Raw genomic sequence first — 6,643 nt, 5'->3', positions numbered from 1 at the left:
CACTGGTGATCCAGACAACATCTCCAGGAACTTGGGCCTCTTGCTTGGCTGTGGCCCTAGATAAGAAGTAAATACTAAGATTGACAGAGGAGAATCAGTGTCTGCCCTGAGCAAGGGGGCAGGCCCAGGGTCGGAGACCCTTGATCCCTTGCTTGGAAAAAGACTCTCCATTCCCGATTCCCTTCCCCAGGCAGGACAGTCCTGGAAGAAGCCACTTGAAATGAGCCCCAGGGAGACTGGGAGAGGGGCTGGCCTGACTCCAGCCTCCCAACTGCTACCACCTCAGCCAAGCCAACTTCTACAGCTCCCCCTCCAGTACCGTCCCAGCAGGGGATCAGGGGTGGAAATGAGAGCTTTTTCTCTAGGCTTGTCCACATCCGGACCCAGCTGAGCCCTGACCTACAAAGAGTGGCGTCCCTCCAACCTAGAGGAGGTGGGCGACTTGGCTTCTGCCTGTCTTTATGAAGCATCCTCTCCCTTCCCCAGAGGTCAAGGCTCGAACAGGGGTCAGATGCTCCTCCCTGGGGTGACTCTAGGGCTAGGTACTGGGAAATCTGCCCAAGAACGGCCCCCACTCCTTTCTTTGCCCAGGGTAAGTTTTTTCTGATGCTAGGTCCCCCAAGACCACCCTCTGAGCAAACAGAAGCACCCCCTACCCAACCACTGTGCCTGGAAAAGGGAGCAGATGTCTGGATAACCTTGAGTGGAGACAGAATCAAGCAGCAAGAAGCTCTGGGGGCAGATGGGTGAAATTGGGGGTCCCCGGGAAAGTGAGGTTACCTTGAGACTCCAGTTGGGGAGCATACGTTGGCTCTCTGTTTTCTGACTGTAGGGTTTCCCTTCAGTAGGTTTCCCAACCATGCTGGACCTGAGATTTTCATCTGTAAAATGGGAGTAAAAAAAATAGAGTCAGCTTCACAGGGCTTTGGAGGGGATGGGGGGGATACTAACCTAGTAATAGTATTATACAGCAAGCCCTTAACAGGACTCTGACCCTTGGAACACAATCAGCTGGAGTTAGTGTTACAGAACTGCTGTCTGTTGGGAGGCAGGGGTCCCTGGATTAGTAGTAATTGTGATAATAAATTAATAAGTAGCACTGTTAGGGCCTGACACAGAGGCACATGTCTCTAATCCCAGCAACCATGGCAACGCTGGGCTATGAGCCCAAGGCTAGTTTGCCTCAAAACAAATTGTTATATTTAATTTGTAAAAATACATATATAGCATTGTTAGACTATGACAGGGCCCACAGCCCTGTGCCTGGTTCTTACTGAGGAAGGAAGGGCTCATATCAGTTCGCCTCGGCTCTAGCCTCATTTCTTCTCCCATCCTCCCCACCCCCAACATATGCCTATAGCCAACCACTTCAGACAGCTGACCAGGCTCTGGCCCACTCCCAAACATGTAGTCATGTTGTTCCTCCCCTCATTTCTCTCCCTTCATCCCTCCCTTCCTCTCTCCCTCCTTCCCTCCTTCCCTCTCCCTCTTCCTTTCCCTGGAGCTAAAAGAGAAAGAGACATCAGCTTTGAAGGATGTGAAAATTAGCTGGAGCTGAGAGAGGTGTCAACTTCAAGGCGGCACCCCCACCCCACCCAGCCCTTCTTGGCCCTAGGGATGGTGTTTCCACAAGTCTCTGCAGGGGGACCCCCACCCCACCCCCAGGTGTGGGCTGAAATTGTCAGGCTGAAGCAGAGTGAAGTGGAGGGAGGAGGTGGCTTGCCAGGAAGAACAGGGCTGCAGCCCAGGGGACCGTGCCAGGGATGGGCCCTCAGCTACCCTACCCAGAGCCTGGATGCATGGTCAGAAGTGTTAGCACCCAAAAGACTGGTTCGGACCTTCTGGACCCCAGTTTCCTTGACCGGAGCTGAGAGGCTAAGACACCTGGTTGGCAGGGAAGGCACTGGGTGGAAACAACTCTTCCCAAGAGATCTGTGGTGTCCTTTATCCTAGAGGACCTTCCTCAGCCTGTTTCTGACCTGTCTGAATGTCTCCTTGGAGTCCCCTCCTTCAAAGGGGAGCCAAGAGCTGGGGCCAGCTCTAGTTCCTGGGAGGGTCAAGCTGAGCAAAAGATGGGAGCTTCAGGAGGGAAGGCTTCACCCTGTCTCTGTCATCGTTAACAGCCACAATTATTATTATTTAGAGAGATGGGCCAGAGGTGGTCAGGGACGCGGTTGGGGCGAGTGAAATGAAGTCCTCTGTACATGCCGTCTAGCCAGGTTAATACTCCTGCCTGTCAGCCTGACAGCTGTAAGATTGATTACCCAGGCCTCCCGCTCTTTATAACTCGATCATTCGAATTAATCTCTGGCTGTCGGCCCATCTGATGCCTGAATCACAAATTTAATTTGGAGGTGTGCGGCTCCTCCCCCATCCCGTCTCCTCCTCTTCCCTCCTCCCAGGTCCCCTCCCCTCCCCCGCATCCCCCCTCCCGCGCATCCCATTCTTCCTCCCTCTTCCGCCCTTCTTCCGGTTCTGACCCCTGTCCTCAGTTTTCTGCCTACCCGTCTTGCTCCCGTGTTTTCTAATCTTCATGCCCTTCCTCCTTTCTAAAGTTATCAGGCACCTCCAAGGGGGCAGCAATTGGAGCGGGGGGGGGGGAGGAGTGGGTGGTCCTGAGTCAGCAGCCCCTCTGCCCAGGCCCAGGAATGGGTCAAGTCTCCCGTCCACCGGGTGAGATGCCCACCCTATCAAGCTCCACCCCAAACAGAGAAAGAGGCTTAGCTGACACTAAGTAAGACATATTAATGTACTAAAGACTTAATGAAGTTGGGGTGGGGGGGCTGAGGGGTGGAAAGTGCTTGCTTTATTAGTTTATGGCCGATTAATGGGGACGCCATTACGGTGATGGAGATGGATCGCTGCTGTCAGCAGCCGGGGCTGAGGGCCGTCGGCCGCAGCTCCTTCCTCGCGTGGTGGGTGCTCAGACAGAGTCAGAGAGAACTTCATTAGAAGCATTCGTGAGATCCTGCCTGAGGTAGGGACAGGAGCTCAGCTTGGGGCTTGAGGCTTGAGAGAGGCCATGTTCCAAGTTGAGGAAGACTGGTAACGGGAAGAGGGGGTGGGGGGTGGGGCCAGGGCTCTGGACCTGAGACCAGAAGGAGTCTGGCAGTCACATCAAAAACTAGACAGAAGAAAAAAAAAAATGTCACCTTGAAGTTAATGACCCTCACCAGGGTGAAGGGAGAAAACAAGGAAGTGGGCACTCTACTCCCATCCTTCCTCAGAGGCCATGACACCAGCTTTGCAAGCCCTGAGGTTGAGCAGAAGGTCACCTCCAACCTTGGGATCCTAGACCCCAGGCTGAGCCTCTATGATGGAGGTGAAAAGTGTCTCGCCTTAGCTGTCTCCGGGCTCCTTGATCCTAACCCTCAGAAGGCCAGGGATGAACCTTGAGGAAGAGGAGGAGTCTGAGGGGCTGAGGGAAAGTGGAAGTTAGACAGGCTTAGCTTCTCAGCTTTCTTAGGCTGGCAGGACAGGAGGTCTCTAGACGGTAAGCCAACTCAAACACTTGCTGATGGTTTCCTATCCCCTTAGCTCCTTCTTTCCTCTACACCTCTCAATTACTTTTTTGTTTTTAACCACGAAATGAGAAACGGGGCTACCGTGGGTCACTGTCAATCAGGAAGCCTGCAGATCCTCTCGGAGCCGAGGGCTTTTCATTAGCTCATGTCGCTCTTGGCAACATACGGCATTTTGACATGGATGCTTTGATCTAGGGACATCAGACTTAGCTCAAGGTCTTGGAAACTTACATCAGCAAGGGATGTCCAAACAGATACTCCGCTTGCCGCTCTCTAGAACCCAAACTTGTCCTAAGCATGCTTCAGTCCAAAGCCCATGCCAGCGAGGCAGCGGCTATGAAGAGATTCCAGATGGACTCAGAATCACAGAGGACCAAGGCATATAGTCCTAAAAAAGGCATTGACAACCTTATACATTTGAAGATGTTAAATGGAATGACCATGGGGAAGTGAGCCCAAGGATTCTCTTTAGTCTCATTGCCTACTTCTTTGTCACGTGTGTGGTTGCCCACTGTGGGTTGTGGTAGGCACGTGGTGCCATATGGTCCCAAGCTTCTAGAGGCCATCTAACCATGGATGCTTGGGTGTCCATCTGCTGGGCACTGAGGTTGCTGCTCTGTGCCCCTCAAGCCAAGGTCCTACCATCATGCCAGGGGTCATCACCCAGGCATACTCCCCAAGGTAGAAGCTACCTGCTCATCTAACTGGGAAATAAATACCCTGTTTCTGAGAGTAATTTAATTATTGGCTCCTGCGGACTAGTGGGTAATTAAATTCTGTAGCTCCCAAAGTAATTAATTGCTATGCAAATAGTAATGCCCTCTGCTTTGGAGAGGAAGATCCCGGCCTGAGTTTGCCCTGCAATTAGAAGCTAATAATTACCCTGTCAGTTCCCAGCTTCTGCTGGGTAATTGCCTCCTGAAGCCCCACTGGTCACTGAGGCCACTCTTATCACCTGCTGCTATAGCTCTGACTCTGGTGGCCCCAACAACCAGAGCAAGGGGTCTTCAGGGTGCTAGGTTAATTTCAGGATCCCCTCCATGACTACCAACTGGAGGAGCCCCATCAAGACAGCCTGATTTCTGCTCAAAGGAAACAAAGACCAACCCTTCTCTAGCCTCTACTCTCTAAGAGGCATCTTGGCTTCCTACGGGAGTGGGATTCCTGACAGATGGGTTTGCATGACCTTCACCGAATGATTCTTGCGTATCAGGAACTTTCTCAAAGACAGTCTAGTCTGCTAATGGTCACACAAAACTTCCCCTGGTGGTCTGTTGTTTTGTTTCGTTGTCAGACCAGACAAAGCTTCTAGATAAACGCAGGAGGGCAGAGACACTCTGTAGCTTACAGACAGTTCCTGGTTGTTCAGTCTACACTAATCTACGTCCTCTGGAAAGGGGTTTAGAAGATGTAATCTAAGTCCTTGATCAGTTGACTTTAAACTGGGGACACTGTTTTCCATGGGTCTGGCCCATTCAGATGAGCCCTTAAAAGGGTCTGGGCTCTTCCTCACCAAGAAAACTCCAAAGAATAGGAGGATCTACCATGGCTCTTCCTGCTAGGTTCCCAGCCTGACTGTTTGCGAACAATACCTCTGTCAGTGCCCAGGAGGTTCTATCTCGCCCCCGGTCTTTACTTTCTCATTCTCTACCCTGTGCATTTCAGAATGACTCAGCCAACAACTGAGTAAGCTAATTCTTTGAGAAGAAGATTTTGTTAGTATTTTAATAGATGTTTTTGGCAGTGCTGGAGATTGAACCCAAGACCTTGCATATTCTGGCAAACACCCTCTACCACAGAGCCACATCTGTAGCCCCTACAGTATGAAGTATGCTTTGCTGGTTCATTGGTTGATACTTTATATATGAGTTCTGTCCTGTGAGGCCCTCGTTCTAAGCAAGAAGGCAGAGCAACAATCATATATAACTTCCATGGTCATGCTATCCTTTGTCATATAACTGCCCTGGTTCTCAGACTGACCGTTACATTCCTATTTAGAAACTAGGAAACCAGAGCCAGATCTAAGACAGATCCTATCACTAAGCAGGTTCCAGAGCTAGTGAGTGGGGAAATAAAGTTGGAAACCGGTTCGCCAGTCATATCACTGCTGACTCTTCGGTGGCAAGTCCAAGGTAGGCTATACCAGGGTGCTGTTTAACAATGTCAACTTAACAGGATCTAGAATCATCAAAGAGAGCTAAGCCTCCGGGTGGGTCGTGAGAGATTATGCAGATTAGGTTATCTTCTGAGAACATCTGTGTGGGATTATCTAGACTAGGTTAATTGTGGTGGAAAGACTTAGCCCACATGTGGAGGTACCAGTTCACGAACTGGTCTGCAAATGAGTGAAAAGGAAAGCATTTAGCTATCCATCAGCAGTCATCCCTCTGTTTTACTGTGCAAACACAACAGTATGACCAGCCTCCTCAAATCCCTGCCGACATAACCTTTTCTTTAAATTAGCTTCCCTTTTTAAAAGTTATTTTTAATTCTGAGTATATAAGAGTGGGTGTGTGCACACAAGAAATACCCTCAGAATCCAGAAGAGGGCGCTGGATCCCCTGACACTGAAGTTACAGGCAGTTGTGAGCTGCCCAGCATGGGCACGAGGGACTGAGGTCAGGTCCTCTGCAAGAGCAGTACACGTTTCTAACCACTGAGCCATCTTTCCAGCCCCCTAAGTTTGCCTCTTGTGAGTGTTGTACCATAGCCATGAGACAAGGAACGTGCAGCCAGCAGGTAACTAAGTGTCCCTGTGGTTGAGGTCAGTTCTCATCTACACTCTGGATCTCGCCATTCCCAGAAGTCCTCCTGCTCTATCTCTTGCTGTTCTCTGATTCCTGTCTATGGACATGGAGCTGAGAGTGCCCAAAGCCTGTGATGTGCCTCCAAGCACTGGCTTTGCCTTTTAAAGCGTACATGGTTCATTAACTCTCAGGATCACAACTAGGATTAAAGTCCAAAGACGGGAGTACCGGGAAGTGCTGTGGACGTTGAGGGCGAAGTCTAGCCCTGTGAATGCCTGGCTTTTGGTTCAGACAAACCCAAATAAATAAACGGGGTCTTAATTCTACCTTTCTCCCCAGTGCCTGATCCTGAGGTCTGCAAACAGAAGTTCC

The sequence above is a fragment of the Mus caroli genome, chromosome 19 (genome assembly GCF_900094665.2).
Source record: "Mus caroli chromosome 19, CAROLI_EIJ_v1.1, whole genome shotgun sequence".
In the NCBI taxonomy this organism is placed as follows: Eukaryota; Metazoa; Chordata; class Mammalia; order Rodentia; family Muridae; genus Mus; species Mus caroli.
Note: the sequence above shows the minus strand (reverse complement) of the source record.